This window comes from Crinia signifera, chromosome 1 (genome assembly GCF_055691185.1).
Source record: "Crinia signifera chromosome 1, ASM5569118v1, whole genome shotgun sequence".
Classification (NCBI taxonomy): Eukaryota; Metazoa; Chordata; class Amphibia; order Anura; family Myobatrachidae; genus Crinia; species Crinia signifera.
This window is the reverse complement of record NC_139217.1, coordinates 399,950,393-399,975,051: the sequence shown is the minus strand read 5'-3', so window position 1 is coordinate 399,975,051 and position 24,659 is coordinate 399,950,393. Positions and strand designations below refer to the sequence as shown.

Here is a 24,659-nt window from a genome sequence, read left to right as displayed (position 1 = left end):
ACAGAAGAAATGGATCCGGATGACTGAAAGATGATGGAATGAATGAGTTGTATAAAGGAGGGCAGCGGAATGCTGTGCAGGGTAATTCTGGGACACAAGCAGGGACAAGCACTAGGTAGGACTTGCAGCATTGGTGTCAGGAGAAAAACTTCCTTGTATAAAGATGCAGGGAGCAAGGCACCAGAGTCAGGAGAGAAAGAGCCAGGATCCGGGAATCAGCTAGGAGTTGTGAATGACTCCAAAGACTCATTGCACTGACACTGAACAGCCTAGGCAGATCCCCTATATCCCCAGGGGGCGGCTGCCATTGGCTGTCAGCGCAGGATGAGGAGCGAACCTCCACTCTGGGCCAATCCGCCTCCTGCCCTCAACCAAGATGGCGATGCCGGCCTCCCGGCGCCGATATCTGCAAGGACGCCGCTACCTGACGCTCCCCTGCTGCCATCCCTACCCAGAGCTGCCACCATCTGCAAACCGCAGACCGGAGCCTGCACACGCTAGCCGGCGGCGGGCGCGGACGGGTGAGTACTGTACCCGCCGCGGCTACGTGTGACAATAGCAACAGTCACCGTCAGTCTCCTCTCGATTTAGAGCTGGGGAATTTTGCTGGCACGTCCGTGTGTAACACCAGGACCCTCATGCAGGTAAGCGGCTCTCCCTCTCCTGACAGGCGACCGACTGTAGTTAGCGTCTGGTGAGGCACGCCCAAACGCGTTTCGTCATGGACTTCGTCAGACTGACACTGCACTGCACACTTCCACATAACACATCAACACATAATCATCACATATATTTATATATATATATATACACACTGTAATATTAGAATTTGAGGCACTTTTACTGGAGAGGGAACGACCCGAATTGTACACATAAGCTGATAGGATCCAGTGGGCATTTACGGCTAACGTCGGTCAGCAGGAATATACCAAGTACCTTTATTATTGTTATTATTATTTATTTTGTTAAAAGTTTATGAAATAAAGTCTAATGGTGTGTACACACGTTAGATGTGCCTTAAGATCCTATCCACGATCTGATTAGATAGGATCGTGGATAGGATCTTAAGGCACATCCGATTTGCATCCTGTCTTGACTATATAGTGCAGATCTGCACTATATAGACAAGGCAGCCAAGACTTTCTGGCTTCCGATACGTGAACGCGCATCGGGTTCGCAAGGGTTTTAATCCGTTGCCGATCCGATGCCGATCCGATGTTGACTATATCGTCAACATCGGAAAGGAAATCGGACCGTGTGTACACATCATAACTGTGTCTAGCAGTGTTTCAGACATTCATGCACCTATAATATAAGCACAGTTTTATAGTATAATTTTGTTACTCTGATCGAGGATGCCAATGTCCAGGACTGGACACTGGAGGGAGTCAGGTTAGCAGGAAGAGTGGAACACTGCAGATGCTGGAAATAGCAGATGCACTAAGAGAGCTTTGGGAGCTGCTTCTCAAAGGACAACATTGTACTAACTGAATTCTGGATCCAAGCTCTGTGTGTATATAGGCAAAGAATGTAGCTGATTGGCTGTTGTAGGATGATGTCAGAAGTGGTTGATGACAGGGGCGGATTGGCTCAGCGGGAAACCGGGCCGTTTCCCGGTGGACAGGCAAATTTTATAGGAATAGAGGCCACCAAATATCCCTCCCTCCCTGGCTGGGCCGCGGCCCACCGAACCGCCATCTCCGTGGTTACCAGCCGGAACCGGTGGGCGGTGGCAGCACCCTAGAAGATCTGAGGGTGGCCACAGGCGGGTACAGTCAGTGTTAGCCTGCCTCAGTATATTATATATGTATATATTTATTTATTTTTTTCCCCTATACATCATTCTGGGTTTTATTTACAGGTTTTATATATGCCACCCTGCATACCCCCTTTCACCCTGCACCCTGCTTCCCCCCTCCCTACCTGAATTCTCTGCCACCCCACATCCTATTCCATGCTGCATCTCCCCTCTGTCACCCTACATCCTACGCCACTGTGCGCTCCCCCTCCCATGCGCCTATTCTGCAGCCTGAGGGGCTGGGGACATAGCCAACAGTTCAGAGAGCCACTAGCCATGCCCCCACAGCAGCGAAAATGGGGCGTGGGCTCGTTGAAATAGGCCACACCCCCATATCACTAGGCCACACCCCCCAAAAAAAATCAGTCGCGCCTCTGGCACTCAACAGGTCCCCCCCCCCCCCCCCCCAGGGCTGCTTCAACATATTTCCCCCGCTGCTTTTAATTCCCAATCTACCCCTGGTTGATGGGGATTGGTTCCAGAGACCCATGTGCCAAAATCCAAGATGGCGGCGCCCATACCGGTGACTGACTTCCATGCGGGGACTTGCGGCCTGCACAGAAGCGGGGAGCCTGTGCCAGATGCTGCGCCAACCAGGCCGCGAATATCCCTGCAGAAGGCATTGCGGAGGGCACTGATCCTGTCAGGAACCGGAGGATGACAGTCTCTGTGCCAGTTTGGCAAAGCACTTGGAGTGAAGGTTGGTATATCTCAAACCCTGAATCATGACATCATGTAAATATGGCATCATTGTATAGGCCGCATTGTATAGGGATATCTGTATTTTTAGGCTGGCAAAGAAAATCAGGATAAGATTAAATACTCCCCTAAGTGTTGGGATACTTGTTTTATTCGTTCCTAAAATTATTTAACTGATTTCTTTCTTTTTCTGAACTAATTATAATAATTATAAATTAGACCAAGAAAAGGTAGAACATGTAGCACATAAAAATGCTATCATAATCCAATGTAAATAAAATAGCAATGAATGCAGTCAGAGGTGTTTTAAGAGAAGAGGAGGCCCATGTATAGCCTCCTCAGTCCGAGCCCCCTCCTCTATGCAGGCACCAGTGCCTTGCTGCACGAGTCTGAGCACTAGAGTTTCTCAGACCCTACTGTGCATGAGCAGATCTCTGGAAAATAGTGTGGTGGACATTTTTACAGCAACCTCGGTAGCAGCAGCTGCACAGTGCTGAGCATGTGCATGCGCAGATCTATTATATTTCTGATGCTTTATTGTGGGACTACGCAGGTTAAGTGGGACTCAGGGGCCCGTGTTCACTGCACACACTGCATCCATTATAAATATGTCACTGAATGCTGTACCATAAAGGGCTTTAACAAAGCTTCAATTTAGTTTATGTGAACTGAAATGTAATTTTTGCTCATAACCACTTGGTGGCAGTCATGATCAGCATAATAATAAATCTAGAATTTGTCAAGAACATGATGGCAGCCAGTGAAATTATCAGAAGGAAATGAAGGCAGGGGCGGATTGGGAATTAAAACCAGCCCGGGAAATATCTCGAAGCAGCCCTAATGGGGCGGGAGAGTTGTTGCGCGCCGGTGGCGCGCCCAATTTTTTGGGGGTGTGGCCTATCAATATGGGGGTGTGGCCTATTTCAACGAACTGCTGGCTATGTCCCCAGCCCCTCAGGCTGCAGAATAGGTGAATATACCGCGTTTATTCTGCAGCCTGTGGGGCTGGGGAGATAGAGGGGGTGGGCGACAGGGGGTCTCCCAATACAGTGAAGTGGCAGGGTGGAAGAGGATGCAGGGAGGGAGGGGGGGATGGAGGGTGGCATAGAATGCTGGGAGGGGAGATGCAGAGTGGCTGAGAACGAAGGGAGTGAGGACTTACGCAGGGTGGCACAGGACGCAGAGTGTGAGGGGGGCATGGTAGCACAGGATGCAGGGTAGGAGGGGGAATGCAGAGTGGCAGGGGATGCAGGGAGGGGAGTCACAAAGTGGTGGAGGATGCAGGGAGGGGAGACAGTGATGCCCATTACACATATGCCACACACCGTGATGGCCATTATACATATACCGCACACTGTGATGCCATTAAACATATGACGCACAATGTGATGCCCATTATACATATGCCTCACACCGTGATGCCCATTATACATATGCCACACACCGTGATGCCCATTATACATATGCCACACACCGTGATGCCCATTATACATATGCCACACACCGTGATGCCCATTATACATATGCCTCACACCGTGATGCCCATTATACATATGCCGCACACCGTGAAGCTCATTATACATATGCCGCACACCGTGATGCTCATTATACATATGCCGCACACCGTGATGCACATTATATATATGCCACACCGTGATGCCCATTATACATATACCGCACACCGTGATGCTCCATTATACATATGCCACACACCGTGATGCCCATTATACATGACACACACCATGATGCTCCATTATACATATACCACACACCGTGATGCCCATTAATGCCCAATGTATATGCACACCCCACACACATGCTGTATATGTACCCCACACACACATGCTGTATATGCACCCCACACACACATGCTGTATATGCACCCCACACACACACACATGCTGTATATGCACCCCACACACACATGCTGTATATGCACCCCACACACACACACATGCTGTATATGCACCCCACACACACACACACACACATGCTGTATATGCACCCCACACCCCCCCCCCCCCCAATACTGTATATACACTGCCCAGCATGTCCCCTGGACATATTAACATGTCACATCCTCCCTCCCCAGCATAAATCACATACCTTAGAACTATGCTGGTGTGGCTGGCTGTAGTGGTGCAAGCTGCTCCCCTGTCCATGCCTGGCTGCAGGGCAGGCTCCTCCAGTCACAGACACATGGCCATGTGTGCAGGTGCAGCATGCTCAGAGTCAGCAGAGCATACGAAGAGCTGCCTGCATCCTGCTTCTAAGAGGAAGGGGAGGGAGGTGGGCGGCACTGAAGACGAGTGCTATTTTCGTTGTTACAGACAAGGAGGGAGGGTGATGCTGCCTGTAATTTACCTTGACAGGAGGATCGGGGAGTAGAGGGAAGTGCTGCCAGCAGGAGAAGCCGAAGGACGGCAATGGCACTGAGAGGAGCTGAACCGCGGGAGGAGCTGTGTGTGTGTCCACGCATGCACAGTCAGCAGCCCTCCCGCGGCCATGTTAAATGCTGACAGATCAGCCCGGCCGCTGCTAAGGAGATAGTGATCACACGGCCCTGCCAGGGGGGAGAGCGGCCGGGTCTAGTGTCTAATAGACCGGCCCACCGGGATATTACCCGGTTTCCCGGTGGGCCAATCCGCCCCTGAATGAAGGCACTCCCCTTCACCTAACTGCAGTACAAACATTATTCCTGACCAACAATAAAGTATCATTCTTTATCTGTGATAAGCCTCAAAAGCATTAATTTAACCAATTACACCAATATCCTAATATATAATATATATTAGGCATGCCCAGGGCTATCTAATTAGTGCCTCCATTTACCGGGGTTATTATTTTGCCTGCCTCAGGCAGGCAAAGCAAAACCCCAGAAAATAGTCTGGGGCTGTGCTGGCCAAAACCACACAGGTTTAGCTGAGCCTGTGTGTTTTTATGAGAACTTGTGTGATCCATATGGGATAGAACCAGTGGCGGCTCCAGAGAAGGGGCTGCAACACAGTTCAAAAGTCTAATAGGGGAGCCACACCAACTGCCTTTCCAAACTGACTCATTAGCAGTTGGTGTCTCTCCTCTTTTTGAAAAGCCGCCACTGGATAGAACGATAAAAAAAATGGAAAAACATCAGGATTTAAAAACAAAACAAAAAAAACAGAGGTTTTATCAGGGATAATAGGATATCCCTGGGAACTGGATAACATTTTTAACCTGATCCTTACGGTGATCAATTTACACCCAATTTGTAATTAACAAAACAATATATTTGGGAGGATGCATACCTCCCAACTGTCCCACTTTTTGCAGGAACGTCCCGTTTTTTTGTGCAGTCTTCAAATGCTAGGTCCTTACTTTAAAGACATCAGGACAGGAGAGAGGGGTGCTAATCCAGATTAAAGTAGTCTCTGGCCTTCAGGTGTGCTATATAATAAGGATCTTACCCACACCTGCCTACTTTTGAAAACTAGTTTCAGGGAGATTATAGTTGGTAGTAGAATTTTGCACAGTTCCCCACTGAGGGGGGCGTGTCATGCTCCACCCAAAGGGCGTGTCTAGTTCCATATATGGAGATATTGTGATAAGAAATTGTGAACGTGGCACGTAGAAGCCTGGGTGTGTACTGCTACATCTGATAGGAATCTTGTAAAATGACTTATATCCAAATGTAGATGAGCCCCAAAGCAGTTAGTAAGCGCTACTATACTCGGTAAAGTGCTGGGAAATGGTAGTGATGATTCAATGTAAATGTATCTATCTCCATTTTTCCCAAAATATGTAACAGTGTAATGTGGTCTAGGTGAGATGAGGGAGATTGCCAGACTAATGAAAGAGAGAGGGAGATTGCTGCTATTTCAGGGAGTCTCCTGCAGAATGCAGGAGGGTATTCACTATGATGAACCTGATGTTTTTAAAGTTTCACTTTTATTTTTATACTAACATTAGGGACCTGTCCGACATGTTCACTTTGACATGGCTAACTTTCGAAGCTTTTGCATCAAGTGGGCTTACTACTACATAATAATTTACCTAATTTAAGTTGCTAGTCGCAGTGTTTTGTTCTGGATTTCTCCCAGTGATATAGTGCAGGGGTAGCCAACTCCAGTCCTCGAGAGCTACCAACAGCTCATGTTTTCCAGCTCACTTCACAGGTACACAGATGCATACCCTCCAACTGTACCGAATTAGCCGGCACAGTACCGTTTTTTTAATGGCTAAACTAACTGAACCGAATGTACCGATTTTTTTTGTAGCCAGCGCCTCTGGGAGTTGCATACCTCCCAACAGTCCCGATTTTATCGGGACAGTCCCGATTGTCGGGGCCTGTCCCGATGTCCCACCCGCGGGCGGCAGTGTCCCGCGGTGTGGGGGGGCTGTTGGGAGTCCCCCCTGTCAGCTGCTAAGCAGCGGGGAATAAACGCTGTGCGCATGCGCACAGCGTCTATTCCCGCAGCCAGGGGACTGGGGGCATGGCTAGAGGCTCACAGAGCCTCTGGGTCATGCCCCCATAGCAGCAAAATGGGGGCGTGACCTCACGGAAGAGCAGCGAGTATAGGCCACGCCCCCAACTTAGGCCACACCCCCGAAAATTTCGGGGCGCCTACGGCGCGCAGGAGCATCGTCCCGCCTGCAGAGTGTCAAAAGTTGGGAGGTATGGAGTTGTAGTTTTGGAAACGGTCATTGACACATTGACATCCAATCAGAGTGAGGATGAAGCAAGTTTCAAGAGGAGCTATGTGATTGATGCTACAGTGAGCCACTGAAAATGCGATCGACTTGACCAATGAGGGCTGTGTTGGGAAGAGTGATGTGCGCTGCGGCCAATCAAGCTGCGAGTTGTAGGCTGTGTGGGCGCGGAGACTTGGTGACAGTAGCCTCTCGCACACTGTGACTGTGCGCCCGCTCTTCCGGGTGTCGATGTCTGTGTCGCTGTCTGTGCAGGCGGCTACAGGACATGGCTGCAGCTCCACTGGATGAGTTGCCCGTGCCCTGCGCCAGCTTCTTCTGATACCTTGGTGTACTAGCGGCTTCCTTGTGTGGTGTGAGGGCCGCCCCGCACCTGATGTGCGGTGACCGGGTCTGGGTGCTGGGGAGTGGAGCGCAGGTGGGTTCGAGGACCGGGAAATGGACAGGTGAATCCTCCCTGGGGTTAGGGCGGCATGGTGAGCAGGGGATACGGGGATGGGGCAGCTAGGCAAGCAGCATGGAATGAAAACGCCCACTTTACCTGTGGTCACGCCTACTTCACACATGGCCACACCCCCTTCCCGAATGTGTACCGATTTCTGCCCTTCAGAGGAGGGTATGCAGATGCACTCATTACTCACTAGGGTTACCACCCGTCCGGGATTACTCCGGACAGTCCGGTAATTAAGACCGGCGTCCGGAGTCCGGGCGGGTGGCTTTCCCGGACTATACATAGTCCGGGAATAACCCGCCCGCCGCCGCCGCCGCCCCCCCCTCGTCTCCCCGCTCCCCCGCTGCCCTGCTCCCGTCCCCTCAAGTCTCCCCCGCTGTGTATGCGGGAGAGACGCGCTGCTGCGGTGCTGCATATGCTGCTGGACCGCTAGCCAATGGCCGCTCGCGGTCCAGCAGCCACCAGTTGATTGGCTGCTGGACCGCGAACGGCCATTGGCTAGCGGTCCAGCAGCGGGAGTTAGAAATGTTAAAATCTATCATACAGCACAGCAGCACGTCTCTTCCGCGAATACAGCGGGGGAGACGTGAGGGGACGGGCAGGCAGGCACAGGCACACTGACAAGCCTGTCTGCCTCCCGCAGGCGGGGGAGGGGGTTTCTATCCCCCTTGGCAACGAGCACACTGGCACAGATCAATCCCCCTCGGCAACGAGCACACTGGCACAGATCAATCCCCCTCGGCAACGAGCACACTGGCACAGATCAATCCCCCTCGGCAACGAGCACACTGGCACAGATCAATCCCCCTCGGCAACGAGCACAGAGGCACAGATCAATCCCCCTCGGCAACGAGCACACTGGCACAGATCAATCCCCCTCGGCAACGAGCACACTGGCACAGATCAATCCCCCTCGGCAACGAGCACACTGGCACAGATCAATCCCCCTCGGCAACGAGCACAGAGGCACAGATCTATCCCCCTCGGCAACGAGCACAGAGGCACAGATCAATCCCCCTCGGCAACGAGCACAGAGGCACAGATCAATCCCCCTCGGCAACGAGCACACTGGCACAGATCAATCCCCCTCGGCAACGAGCACACTGGCACAGATCTATCCCCCTCGGCAACGAGCAGAGGCACAGATCTATCCCCCTCGGCAACGAGCACAGAGGCACAGATCTATCCCCCTCGGCAACGAGCAAATTCAGTCCACCTTGGCATCGGCATGAAGCCCCTGGCATTGAGCATATAGGTAAGTGGCATTTATGTGTCAAATGTGTATGGTGTGTTATACAGTATGTCATGGGCATTGCTTAGTGTTATATAGTATGACATGGGCATTGCTTAGTGTTATATAGTATGACATGGGCATTGCGGTGTTATATAGTATGACATGGGCATTGCGGTGCTATATAGTATGTCAAGGGCATTGCGTAGTGTTATATAGTATGTAATGGGCATTGCAGTGTTATATAGTATGTAATGGGCATTGCGGTGTTATATAGTATGTCATGGGCATTGCGGTGCTATATAGTATGTCAAGGGCATTGCGTAGTGTTATATAGTATGTAATGGGCATTGCAGTGTTATATAGTATGTAATGGGCATTGCGGTGTTATATAGTATATGATGGGCATTACGGTGTGTTATATAGTATGTAATGGGCATTGCAGTGTTATATAGTATGTAATGGGCATTACGGTGTGTTATATAGTATGTAATGGGCATTACGGTGTGTTATATAGTATGTCATGGGCATCATGTGTGGGCTTATGAGTAATCGGAATTACAAAGTTCATTAAAACGTGCAATGGGCATTACGGTGTGTGGCATAAAATGTAATGGCCATTATGGCATGTGGTATACTATATAATGGGTGTGCGGTGTGTCAGCATTATGACAAAAATTTTGCTGCGCGCACTGTCCATGTTTGCCATCCTGTGCAAAAATTTGGTTGAGTCCTGGCATAATGTGTAATGGCCATTGCAGTACATGGAATAATACATCGTGATTGGCATCACGATGTGTGGCATAACTTGTAATGGCCATTGTGGCATGTGGTATACTATATAATGGGTGTGCGGTGTGTCGGCATTATGTCAAAAATTTTGCTGCGCGCCTTCGGCGCGCACTGTCCGTGTTGTCCATCCTTTGCAAAATAATTGTTGAGTCCTGGCATAATGTGTAATGGCCATTGCAGTACATGGCATATTACGTAATTGGCATCACGATGTGTGGCATAACTTGTAATGGCCATTATGGCATGTGGTATACTATATAATGGGTTTGCGGCAGGGGCGGATTGGGAATTAAAACCAGCCCGGGAAATATCTCGAAGCAGCCCTAATGGGGCGGGAGAGTTGTTGCGCGCCGGTGGCGCGCCCAATTTTTTGGGGGTGTGGCCTATCAATATGGGGGTGTGGCCTATTTCAACGAACTGCTGGCTATGTCCCCAGCCCCTCAGGCTGCAGAATAGGTGAATATACCGCGTTTATTCTGCAGCCTGTGGGGCTGGGGAGATAGAGGGGGTGGGCGACAGGGGGTCTCCCAATACAGTGAAGTGGCAGGGTGGAAGAGGATGCAGGGAGGGAGGGGGGGATGGAGGGTGGCATAGAATGCTGGGAGGGGAGATGCAGAGTGGCTGAGAACGAAGGGAGTGAGGACTTACGCAGGGTGGCACAGGACGCAGAGTGTGAGGGGGGCATGGTAGCACAGGATGCAGGGTAGGAGGGGGAATGCAGAGTGGCAGGGGATGCAGGGAGGGGAGTCACAAAGTGGTGGAGGATGCAGGGAGGGGAGACAGTGATGCCCATTACACATATGCCATACACCGTGATGGCCATTATACATATACCGCACACTGTGATGCCATTAAACATATGACGCACAATGTGATGCCCATTATACATATGCCTCACACCGTGATGCCCATTATACATATGCCACACACCGTGATGCCCATTATACATATGCCACACACCGTGATGCCCATTATACATATGCCACACACCGTGATGCCCATTATACATATGCCTCACACCGTGATGCCCATTATACATATGCCGCACACCGTGAAGCTCATTATACATATGCCGCACACCGTGATGCTCATTATACATATGCCGCACACCGTGATGCACATTATATATATGCCACACCGTGATGCCCATTATACATATACCGCACACCGTGATGCTCCATTATACATATGCCACACACCGTGATGCCCATTATACATGACACACACCATGATGCTCCATTATACATATACCACACACCGTGATGCCCATTAATGCCCAATGTATATGCACACCCCACACACATGCTGTATATGTACCCCACACACACATGCTGTATATGCACCCCACACACACATGCTGTATATGCACCCCACACACACACACATGCTGTATATGCACCCCACACACACATGCTGTATATGCACCCCACACACACACACATGCTGTATATGCACCCCACACACACACACACACACATGCTGTATATGCACCCCACACCCCCCCCCCCCCAATACTGTATATACACTGCCCAGCATGTCCCCTGGACATATTAACATGTCACATCCTCCCTCCCCAGCATAAATCACATACCTTAGAACTATGCTGGTGTGGCTGGCTGTAGTGGTGCAAGCTGCTCCCCTGTCCATGCCTGGCTGCAGGGCAGGCTCCTCCAGTCACAGACACATGGCCATGTGTGCAGGTGCAGCATGCTCAGAGTCAGCAGAGCATACGAAGAGCTGCCTGCATCCTGCTTCTAAGAGGAAGGGGAGGGAGGTGGGCGGCACTGAAGACGAGTGCTATTTTCGTTGTTACAGACAAGGAGGGAGGGTGATGCTGCCTGTAATTTACCTTGACAGGAGGATCGGGGAGTAGAGGGAAGTGCTGCCAGCAGGAGAAGCCGAAGGACGGCAATGGCACTGAGAGGAGCTGAACCGCGGGAGGAGCTGTGTGTGTGTCCACGCATGCACAGTCAGCAGCCCTCCCGCGGCCATGTTAAATGCTGACAGATCAGCCCGGCCGCTGCTAAGGAGATAGTGATCACACGGCCCTGCCAGGGGGGAGAGCGGCCGGGTCTAGTGTCTAATAGACCGGCCCACCGGGATATTACCCGGTTTCCCGGTGGGCCAATCCGCCCCTGGTTTGCGGTGTGTCGGGATTATGTCAAAAATTTGACGCGCGCCTTCGGCGCGCACTGTCCATGTTCTCCATCCTGTGCAAAAATTCTGTTGAGTCCTGGCATAATGTGTAATGGCCATTGCGGTATATGGCATAACACGGAATTAGCATCACGATGTGTGGCATAACTTGTAATGGCCATTAATGTATGTGATATAACATGTAACTGGAATTATGGTATGCAAAATCAAGAATGAAATGGAAGCAAAGGTTTAAAAAAAATCAACATAAGGCGGGTCTAGGGGCGGGTCTGGGGGTGGGGCTGGGATGGGTCAGTGGGTGTGTCAAGGGGCGGGCCAATGTCCGGGAATCTCTCAACAAAAAGGTGGTAACCCTACTACTCACTGACACACTTTAAAAGATCCACAGGTGGAGCTAAATACTTCACTTGTGATTCTGTGAGGAGACATGGAAAACGTTATCTGTTGGTAGCTCTTGAGGACTGGAATTGGCTACCCCTGATATAGTGTATACTTTATTATAATGGTGACCATTCCTTACATGACATTAGTAACCCTAATACACTAACTAAAACTAATAAACTAAACATAATAAGCTAATACTAGATGAAATCCCTAACCCTCATAACCCAACCTTAAAGGGCAGACTGGATGGACCATGTGGTTTTTACGTGCACTTCAAATCTTTTTCGAATGAGGCATGCTATAGTTAAGGGTGGTTGCCTAGCAATCTTCACACGCAGCTATAAGGTTATATTCTTTTATTAATTGTTCTTATGATCTTTCACGCATATTCACTATGTGCGCTATGTACATCACACTCTTATTTATCAGGCACTATGTTTGTTTATATTTTGTACGTCTCATGCCGCGCGTCACTTCCTGCACAACGGAACCCAAGTGCTGTATTGCGGGTAATGGTTCCTGCATTGTTGGTTCCGTTAGGCGGAAGTGATGTTTTATCCGCTCAGCAGTCTGGGATGTGGGCAATCTCTATGGACGCCGGAGAAATCCCTGCACTCTGCTGACCCTGGACATGGTGGGCAGGTGAGTTGTAATTGGTCATGTCTGTTTTGTAGCCAGTCTGATCTGTTATAAAGCCACTATAATATATAAATATAGATAGATATTATTTTTGACCCTTCGGTTTTCCTGTCACTTCTCCTACATTCCCATTTTCCTCCCCGTCCCTCTTTTTCATCCTCTGCCTCCTCTCTACTATAGTAGAGAGGAGGCATGCTGGGCCATATAGTTAATAAATAAATAAATAAATAAATAAGGTGCCCAGTGCATGATGGGAGTTATTGACCCCTGACTTCCAGGAGATATGTTTTGCTGGTGGCTGCTGCATACATGACATTTACCTGCATCTGCAGCTACCTTCACTTGAAACTATATTCCCTCAGACACCGCCGGTCTTTGGCCATTACCTGTACTGGGGAGCTGCCTTTTCCTCTATCTCCAGCTGCTGGTATCTCACTGACCCACAGCCTCCTACATCAAGCCCACAGGCACAGCGACCTTAAGCTGGCCATGCACCTGAACGATCTCTGGCCAATTCCCATGATTTGGACGAGTCTTGCAATGGATTGTGTGCACATGAAGAGGAATGTCGTTATGATGCGCGGTTCCATGGGTTGAGAGGTCGTCCCTCAGATCATACGCGCTGCACGTATGATCTGTCGGCTTTCATTGTGATTGTAAGCAGATCGTATGTGCTTTTAAATCACATATGATTGCACTTACGACTAGCATATGATCAGGTCGTGTTCAGGTGTATGGCCAGCTTTAGTGGGGTGAAAGTAGGGAATGGACCATCTGATTCAATTAACTTTTCTTTGGCAACTTATAAAGCGAGACTAATGGAAGTAAACTGGTAATTACTGATGGCGGGCACCTGTGGACTAGACAAAAACATGACGCAAGGAAGACACTGAGTTGTGAGACCTAATAGATGGTGTATCAAGAAACCTACACACACTTTAATAGTTTGAGGATATTGATCTGCAGTCCCCACCAAGTGGACAGAAGAGTAAAGATCATGGAACAGGAGCTGTGATTGTTTATCAAAATGTCAGACGTAATTTAAATAACCACTGTCCAGGTTCAAGGAAGAATGAAGGTGATGCATATGGCTTTATGGCATCAAATTTGTGGCTAAACCTTCCACTTATACATAAATCGCCTCATTATGGGCTTAGTTCAGGATCGATTGCTTATGTGATCGAACCTGCAGATTCCTGGTTATTGGGAAACTCATTATGGGCTTAGTTCAGGATCGATTGCTTATGTGATCGAACCTGCAGATTCCTGGTTATTGGGAAACTCTGTAGAACTGATCCATGTGATCACAGCGCAGTTTAGCAAATGCTTCTGTCTGATTGACAGGCAGAGACATTTGGGGGAGGACCACATGTGCAAGGCAGTTTTTTTTGGCCGCGGCAAGTCTGAATATGGACAGACTCATACCCCTTTTACACCAAAATCCCTGGTCGGACCCTGGTCTTTGAACACAGGAGTTTTCAGGGTTGGACCCAGCTTCATACCCCATTTACACAGCACTGTGACCCAGGTCGGACCCAGGTCTGCGTGGTTTTCACTGAACCTGGGTCAGCACTACTTTTCCCTATGGATGACATTAAACATGTCCATATTAGGACTGATAAACTGCCATCCAACTTTCCCCCAATGCTTTAAAATAAAAATTAAAAGATATGACAAGTTAGTTTATTTAGTAAAATATTTTTCAAAAAGTTTTATTCAGTGCTCAAGCATACACAGCGGTATAAAAGTGCAGCCCATGTGCTCTCCCCAGCCCCTTCCCCTGCAGCAGCAGACCGAATTTCCCATGTGCCCCCCCCCCCCCCCCCAAAAAAAAAATAATATAAATGATACTGCATCCAATTATGATTTCTGTGTGCACTGCCAGTATCCTTCCTGGCTGCTGTCTTTTGCCACTGCAGCGCAATGTGGAAAGGCGTCCAGCACTTCTGGTATGCTTTCAGCACTACCCGGATGTCCCAACCTGGGTTGGGACCATTTACACCGCACACGACCCAGGTCCAACCAGTGTTCAACCCTGGTCTGGACCTGGGTAGGAGACCAGTGTTACTGGACCTGGGTTGGCCCCTTTTACACCAACGATGACCTGGGTCCAACCTGGGTTATTCCTTGGTGTAAAAGGGGTAGACTGCAGTTTCAGATGAACATTGTGACCAATGATTTTCTAGAACTACAATTGCAAATGCAGACAGGGGGTGTTATGCACTTCCTCCTGCATTTACATTGCTAGCTGCAAGCAGCTTAGCCTATACGATCCTTGCTGAGTCAGGCGCTATGAGCGGTGTGTATCAGGCAACTCCTTTGGATTGCAATGCATGTGATCACGGAATGCAGTCCCTGAGTCGACAGTTACTAGTTCGACCACTAATGGTAGACAGTGACTGAGTCAACACCTAAGAATGGTTGACACATACATTTTATTTTTTTTTAAAGGTGGTTTGTCATACTTTACTATTCAATTGGTCATAGAGTGAGAAAACCATAGTGTGCCAGGCACAGTAAAGCACCGTACATGAAGCATGGCGAGCTCAGTGGTACACTTATTCCATGTCCAAATCGACATAGACAACAATGGGGAGATGAGCGTTCTGAGCTATGCTAGATCTCGCTGCACACCGCTGTGCTACTGAGCGATCTTTAAGGGCCAACACTGGTCCTGACGCCTGGAATTATAGATTTGTACAGCCTGTGGATATTAATCGCTGGGGCAATAGTGGCGCAGGGACTGTGCATCGCTTTGCCATTACACACAGAGAAATGTAGGGGCATTTTCTAAGAAATCTAGTGACATCGCTTAGAAGATGCCTGGAATGGAAGGCTGCACTTTTGTTTTACTGTGTGATTAGACTTTTACAATGTCAGTTTTTTTATTTATTTTTTATTTTGATTTGTATGTGATTAAATTGTTAATATAGTTTTCAGGATAGCCTGTTTTAGCAGCACCCTGTGCTCAGCCAGATTTTTTGTAAGGCAAAATATGTAGCGGGGAGTTGCTAAAACAGCCTGCCCTCTGCTTTGCCTGCGCTGTGTGAATAGATGCTATGCACAGTGTGTATATGGCACAGTGTGTATATGGCGTAAGAGTAATACCAAAAGGGAACCCAGGATAGAAAGAACCTTTGAAAGTATGTATATTTCTCCACGTGTGGTATGAATTTTTTCCTTTTTCCTACGCTGGCAGACTATAAGGATATGGACTTTGCTCCCTAGTAGTCCTTTTTACTGCGAGATAAAAGGTGTGAATTAAAAAAAAAAATACTAAATTGATCTATTTCTTGTTTTTATTTCCAGCTAATGATTGACTGTTAGAAGATCTGCCTCCTGTTGTTTTCCAGTGGTGAAAAGAACATCTGTAGGAGCATCCTTTGCAACCAAAAAGTAATACTCTTTTTTTTTTTTTTTTTTTATACAGTTTATCTGAAGGAGTAGTAGATGTTAAAGACATTTCTTAAAGTTTTTAAGTGTTTTCCTCATATTGGACCAGATGTACTGAGCTTCGAAAAGTGAATAAAATGGAGAGTGATAAATGACCAACCAATCAGCTTCTGTATCATGTTAGGTAGGAGCTGAGTGGCGGTACCTCCACTTTAAGGCTTAGTACATCTCCACCCTTTATGTGATTTGGTTTTATCCTGATTTATCTTACGGTTTATAATAACATGGGGGCATTCAATTAGGGATTCCGACTGTCGGAACATCCCTACTGTTGGAATTTTGGGCCGTTTTTTGCCAGCTCGCCTGCAACTCAACAGGCGTAATTCAGTCTTCCACCTGTCGATTGTCAAAAAGGGGGCGTGCCAGCGAAAACCGCCATGGATTGTCGAGAAACGGCCACAAATTCGACAATCCCCGGCTGTTTCTGAAAAAACAATCGGATCTGATTTTTCATACTGCGCCTTCAAAGCTGTCGGAAATGGCAGTATTGAATAGGTGGCGAGGGCTATTTCCCCTGTCGGAAATAGGCCCGAGATTGAATACCGCCCCCAGTCTTGTTTTATTATTGTGTCCCCAATTGCAAGGTATAATGAGATATTATGACACTATATCAATGTTGGTAATTATGGTTTGGTCAGTGACCTAATATATATGTTAGGTGCATACCTTAACTGCCCTCTGTCACCTTTGTTTTTATATGGAATCTAATACTAGACACTGCTTAGGGTACTGCAGTCTGGGTCTGTGGTTCATCGCAGTTGGCTAGGTTAACATTTCTGCTCTTTTACTCTTTCCAATCCCTATGTTCACTTACTAAGCATAATCTGAATTTGTCAGTCTCAGGGTTCACAGTAAATTTAATCAACACCCTCCTGCTTCTGTTGACTGGTACAGGTTTGTTGGATATTCACACCCTTTTCAGGTCATTTGGGACAAAAAGTTATGTTTTACAGACCTTTTCAAACTAGATTGAATGGAGGTATTAATCTAATCAAAGAAGATCTCTGTAGCCATTCAGTACACTTTACCTAAAAGACTTCTTCCAGGGTACTGCCATGCATAGGCCTACATTTCTTGTGAACATCAGTTTTCTTTCTGGTTTAAGATTCCCCTGCATTCCTTCACCTCCATGATTAAAAGAATCCCCTTAGCCTTCCTTGTGGGCCATACTACTTATGGGCCATATTTAAATGTTTGTGCCATCGGCAGCCACTAGAGGGCGCTCAATGGAGCTATTCAAATTTTGCGCTGTACAGGCACGTCTGGCTACCTGTGCCCGTATTTCAGATCAAACAACCCAGGGGAAAACAGAGAAAGTCACCCGTTTCACAGCTCAGACGCTTTGCGGATTGGTTGTATTTAGCCGCTATCTGCGGCTAAAACCAAACTTAATGAGCTTAATCACTGCAAAAACAAAGATCAATTGAATATGGCCCCCGCTATCTCCTGTTGCTTTAGATCAGGTTTGATATGCCAATTGAATACGGACCCTTGTGTTTACCAGAAAAGTTTGCATAGTTTGCAGCATAGATGAAATCTTAATACATATATCTCGATGTTTGCTTGAAAATGGGGCCATTTTCGGGAGTTGGTTTCATCTGAGGCAGGTGAAACAAAATCCCTGGCTGATTGGATAGCCCCCCGCGAAGCAGTTACCTGCAGTCAATGAAGTGGCTAATTGCTGCCCTTTATCTCTTTTGAGGGAGATGGTGATTTGTTAAGACCTCTGTATTGGAATGGGTCACTGGAAGTATTGCTTTCTGGAAATTTCAGTAGACCTGTTACTATGGGCCCTATTCTAGCTCACTCTTAGAGGCAAATTCCTTCTTAGCTGGACAAAACCATGTGCACTGCAGGGGGGCAGATGTAACATGTGCAGAGAGATTTAGATTTGGGTGAGTTATTTTGTTTCTGTGCAGGGTACATACTGACTGCTTTATTTTTACACTGCAATATAGATCTTACTTTGAAGTAAAACCCCACCCAAATCTAATTCTCTCTGCACAAGTAACATCTGCCCCACCTGCAGTGCACATGGTTTTGTCCATCTAAGAAGTAATTTGTCAGAAAGCGTGAACCAGAATAACACCCTATGTTCCCTAGTGGATCTTCTCAATTGCAGCTATGTATCTAAAAATATTTCTAAAAGCCTTTCTATGCTGGGTGGTTTTTTTGAAAAAGGTCCATCATGTAATCATTCCTGTTCCCTAGAGCAGACTTTGTTCCTTGCCCGTGGGACTGTCCGCTTATCAAATGGTTCTGGATCTGGTGATTTGCAAATAGTCACTTGGTCAGTTATCTTCCCTTGACGAAAAGAATGATGCATTCTTGGTATTAAATTATCCTCTGGAGACCGAAAGCTGCTCTGCTCTATTTCGGGAAAATATATATTGGGCAAGGACTGTATGGAGTAATACTTAAGGGAGAGCCAAACTGACTTGGGAAAGCTTCATTGCTATTCTTTCCACTTCAATTAAGATAGCTGTGTAGATATACCTCACACGTAGAGCCTGATTCTGATTCACACGCAATGCTGATATTCATGTAGTTGAGCGATCTATTTGCACTCCTGTTTTGATTGTCAAATGGTATAAGAAAGGTGGAGAAAAAAGTGAAGGACATACCTGGCCAGGAAGTGGGAGGTGGCTACAAATGCACACAAGTGGTTCATTTGGTGGGTGTGTTGTGGGTGTGCCATTGCAAGTCATGATATGCTTCAAATCTGTGTGGCAAATAACAGAGGGGACTTTGTCACATGCTGATCTGGACATTTAAGCTTGCACTAACACACATGTACAAGCTTGCTGAGAGGTGAGTATATTTAACTGCAATGTAATAAAATGTTAGTTTTTAAATGTCATGGCTTGTTGTGTTCATTATGTATGTGGTACAACATTAACTGAATGTCAACTTCATAATTTTTTTTCCACCACTATTAAATAGAGTACCATACTGATTATTATTATAATTTTTTTGTGGTAGTAATGGATACCTCTTTGTTAAGCACCTAAAAAAAACATTTGGGATATCTAATGTCAAATTAACGTCATTATTTTTTTACTGTTTGAAAAATATGCGTCGTTGAATAACGTTGAGTAACACAAAATGTGAGGCAGTTTGTTTCATTTTTGTTTGGATTCAGGAGGAAAATTTGTATTTTAAAGGTCCAAATGTTCTTAATGCTAATAATGAACTGGATAAAGCAGCCACAATTATTAAAATGAAAAATCAATATTTAATAAACTAATTGTCAGACAGTCAAGATATTTGGCAGAAATAGTTGTTCTGACATCCTCTCTTAACTTTAGATTCGGAACCAATTGAATACCCCTATAGCCTGCCTATGTTGTTAAAGGTGTAATGTGCTCCATGTTTATTTGTTATCACCTCTTTAAAAATGTAGCATAAACAATATATGATAAATAATAATGTGTGTTGTACAGAGTAACATTTTCCTGATCCACAGATTAAAAATGCTGATCACAACTAACGATGATTGATGATCTGTCCAAAATTGGGGATATTTTGCATGTTTAAAATCCCAGATTTGGCAATACTGATCATATATTTTGTCTGATTTCCCCAATTCCACGACACCGGTGTACGCAGAATGGAGAATTGGTGCAACTCCTCTCGGATGTACGGGCCCCATTACATTGAAAACAGTAGACTATTTGTACTTGTTTACATTTAATAAAAGGATCTTAACTAGTGACCTAATTACTGTGTGTAAATATAACTATCCAGTATAATTGACTAATGAGCTTTACACAGCAGACTAGTGGATAGTCTTTTTTTCCACCATGTGGCTGTATTAGAGGCAACGGGCTTAAGAATTCTAGTGTAGTTGTGTTTCGGTGAATACAGTAAGGAGACACCATTCACAGTAAACCCATGTGTATCTGTGGCCAGAGACCAATCCAAGATGGCAGCCTTGACACTGAGGGGTTTAATAGCTTGTTTAATAGCTTTTGATATTGGCCAGTGTACTTCAGGTAAAGTGCCTGGCTTTTGCATCTTCCTGTGCGAAGGCGTTAATGAAGGCAAACTTTGGTGGGTACTTGTGTAGTTTCCCGGTGGCAGCTTACACTACGATTGAAGCTACGTTATTAGCATAGCCCAACGGCTGCCTTACTTGTGTAGATTCACAGCGGCAGCCTAAGTTACGTTGTCTGCGTAGCCCAACGGCTGCCTAGAGTATTTAGCGTAGTGTCTCCGCGGCAGTCCTGCGTAGTCATTATACTGTCTTCAGGAGCTGCAGCTCTGTCTCCAGCAAGCCTAGTGAGCGCCCCTCGCACAGCGCCGGCGCCTGCATGATGCCCTCTCCGCTGGCGGATGCCGGCGGAGAGGTGCTCTGTCTGTCTGAGATGCAGGAGCGTCTCAAACGCTTGAACGTCTCAGTAAGTATTGCGGCAGGGTACGGAACCCTGCCGACAGGGTTAAGGGTTTGGTAGTGCGTGCGTCTCCTGCACAAAGGGGGGTGCGGCCGCAAGTGCGTCTCATGCACAATAAAGGAGGCATTTGCCAGTGCTCCATGTTACATACTGGCAAATGCCTCCATTTCAAACCCCCACTATCCACGCCAGCCTGAAGCTTGGCTAGCATGGGTAGTGGGGGTGTTTAAAGAAAACATTCACACCTGCCTTATCATACATCTGAAACAGTAATAACAACATGTGTTAACTGGTAACTGGATTTTAGTGAATAATAAAGAAGAAAAAAAACACTTAAAGTACTATAATATCAAATAATAACACACAGAAAATAATAAAACAGTTATTCTTCAGTTTCTACATTCACGGCAAATGCAGCTAAAGTTGACGCAGCTGTGTCTGCATTTGTGTTGGCTGGTTTGTGAGCCATTGGGAGCAGAGTTAGGGCATATAGAATCCGCTGGAAAGGGTTTTCTGCGCAGAGCGTTTTGAAGATATGAGTCCAGATTTTGGCGTGCAGTGCCCCGTTGCCTTTTGTTCTGCAGCTTGCAAGATCCCCACAGCCGTTCGATGTATGAACCCCAGTCTCCGGGTCCACAAAATTATACCGGTGGTTTACACGTGCATGCTGGTACCCTGCCTGCTCAAGCTGTTTAGTTTTGTATGAACACCAGCAATCGGAATATATAGTGGTACCTGGTTCTATATACTTGTTGATGGCAGACATCAGGGTTCAAACATCACGTATGGCCACAGGCGTTACAAAACACTCACCGGTGTCTTGGGATATGCCTCCAAACAACCACTGTTGACGCGTCCGACATGACTTTTTATCTGGACAGAGACTCTTGTCCACCTCCACTATTTTGCCAATCCGGCATTCGGGCTGCGACATTAAATCCAGGGTGCAGGCCTCCGCATAAGGTTATTATACAGCACGGTGGTTTTCTTTGAAATTAAGAGGTGGCGCCCACAAAATGTGAAACTTGTTAGCTCCTCCACTCAAGAAAACACGAAGCGTAGAAGCGTCATAAATGTGAGATGGCATCCCTGAAACCACTGTGCGGCCCGGAGACTAACCTTCTTGCCACAGCTTCTTATGTGGCAGCGCCGCATCCACTCCTTGACATTCAGTCTCATTGGATGCCCATTTGCACTTCTTTGTCTCTGGAAGAAAGTGGTGACGTTGTAAAAAATTCACTGACTCCTACTCCGTCTGCGGTAGGTTAAAGATGGTTAATTTGTCGGCAGCCATAACTGACACAATGTACTTCCTGACTGACTACTATAACTGCGTACCGCTGACTAACTAGACTGGCCACGGGAACACTACGCTGTCTCTGACAGGGACGCTAACTACGCTAAGCGGCTGCGGGAACACTACGCTACTTGTGACTGACTATGCTGGTTGCGGGAACACTATGCTGATTCTGACAAGGACGCTACGCTGATGACGTAACTGCTGCCGTGAAACGACACAAGTACCCTTTGGTGTGTATCTATAAAAAGTGTGCAAAGAAGGTTTAAAATGAATGATTTCCTGATATGAATGAAATGAGAATTTTTTTCTTTCTTTTAAGAAGTCAAATGCAAACTTTATTGCTGCATAATCCACGCTCATCTATTGTGCCAGTGCACCGAGGCGAAGGTTTTGGCATGCCATTGAGGTGCGTTGAGGCACACCATACAATACGCATGCAATACACATCGATACCACTGGGTGGATAATGTTCCGCTAATCCAGCAGCGGTTTTATATACAGTACAGATGGAGCTGCATCATTCACCATGAATGGGATGAGCTTGCGCATGAGACGCGGCGAACCGCGCTGCGGCTCGGACTAGGCAAATTATTTCTTAAACCTAAACTAAGTACGCAAAGTGCTACTTAGTACCTTAAAAATGTAAAAACTGAATGGAAACACTAAACAGTGTTTTGACATCTGGTAACTAGGAGCTTTTATCTCTCCCGATTATGCTTCTAGAGATATCACTTATAGCTGTAGCTGTTACAGGACAGTACAATAAAAGATCTTCGTGCTACTTCGTACACAAAGTGTTACTTAAGGGCCCTACACACAGAGAGATTTGTGCCGGAGATTCAGCATAGGAGATTCAGCATGAGAGATTTAAAATCTCTCAATTTAATTAAAGGGTTGGAATAAAGCATGGGGGGGGGAGGGAGTGTCATATAACACATGTCAGTGTGACATATAAACATTGGTGCAATAGTGTCCATATTGCACATTCAGTGACCGCCTGCCCGAGCCAAGTGTATGTTACCTACAGGGAGAGCCGGTATTGCCAGGGGACAGCATGACCCATTAGCAACCTGAACCCTGGGTTACTGTATATGTGAGAACACAATGCAATATGCAGCCGTGGAAGAGACATGGGGGAAAATACCATGTGCCCACCTCCTACTAGTACAGTACTATAAGAAGTTTTCCTATGCCCCAGTATAGTGATGTACCAGTCGCACTGCAGCCAGCAGCTGGGCATAGCACAGAGGGCAGCGGATGTAGAGTAATTAAGTGGGCACTTACCTGTCACAGCCCAATGGGCAGACTCCCCGCTCCTCAGTGCTGAGTCTGTGCTGCAGCCGGTGACTGCGCTCACTGCAGACTTCATGTTCCCTGCCCGACCCCTTCTGCTTTCAGTCTCCATGATGTCCACTTCCTCTCCTCCTCCTGCAGCAAGGCTCTATCCCTGGCTGCTCACTCTCACTGCCCAGGGAGCGCTCTTTCGCTCACTCGGTGCACCAGCAGTCACTCAGCTGCTGGGGCACCGAGGCGGAGCACTGCCGGGGTCAGACGGGACTCACTGTGCTCACTCATGCGTCAGTAGGAGGTGGCTTGGGGATCTCCAGGGGTGGCGTCACGGGGGCTCCCGGCAGCTGATGGCTCAGGTCACCACACACGTGAAGATGTGTGGGCCTTCTGAGCAACAATAACAAGCATGGCTGGTATGTATCACTGTCCCTCGCACCCGTGCATTTGCATTTCTGTGTGGGCTACACACACAGCAATAGTCAGCCACTTTCTGAGCGATTATGTAAAATCCCTCAGAAAGTGGCTCTGTGTGTAGGGCCCATTAGTTTTATGTCCGAATTATTACACACTCTGACTATGAAGTGATGTTCTAATAAAACATATTTTTTTTTAAAAAGTGCTACTTAGTACGCAAAGTATTATTCTTGGTGGGGCTGAATTAATGGGCCCATTATAGTTTATGGGGAAAATGTGTCCATTTTGCACCCTGAAATCTCCAGTTCTAGGTGCCCTAGAGACTCAAGACTCTTGGCTTTCTGGGTAGACTAGTTTATGTGACAGCAAGAAGGGAAGCGGAAAACAACTGCGGGTGGGGTCCCCTTCTATTGTCCGCCCAGCTTGCAGGGGTTTCTGGCTTCCTTTACAGCCAGGGCACCATAGCCGGACTGCGGGAAGATGACAGTGAGCAAGCCTGCACTCTGGTGTGTCATCTCCTGCTGCATATCAGGTGCACCAAAACCTGGTCAGCGGTGCTGGTAGGAGACCGGAACATCGCGTTGATCATTACATCGTCTGTGCCTTTGTCAGCAGCCCCTGTGTGTTTAAATAGCATAATGAGATGCACCTTCAGTATACCTCTTAAATAAAGTAAAACCTATGCCGTTGTTCGCTCAATAGATGTGGGCTTCCATGATTCACGCAGGGTAGACATTTTGTTAACCTGCTTGGTGCTAGAGTCTGGCCTGCTCACGCTGTATGACATTCCTACTGTAGCGTAAATTTGTTTTACCAGTGCAGCGTAATGAGATGCACTGACCGCAGTGCCCTTATTCAAGTGGAACCTAAAGTTTGGATCAGCTGTTGTCTTTTCCGCTGCATTGACCTTGGTGTGCCGTTTGCCGAGAATGGGACGCATGAGCGTCTCGCACACACGCACACCCTATTGT

General features: G+C 47.3%; 1 protein-coding gene across 1 annotated transcript in view; it reads left to right on the top strand.

Annotated features, from left to right (window-relative positions):
* The first annotated feature begins 12,738 nt into the window (after window positions 1-12,738).
* APC (APC regulator of Wnt signaling pathway) overlaps window positions 12,739-24,659 on the top strand; it is a 102,385-nt gene continuing 90,464 nt past the window's right edge. Inside the window, exons 1-2 of the mRNA XM_083151660.1 lie at window positions 12,739-12,840; window positions 16,147-16,233. The gene's annotated coding sequence lies outside the window, so the exon portion shown is untranslated. The remainder of the gene's footprint in view (window positions 12,841-16,146; window positions 16,234-24,659) is intronic.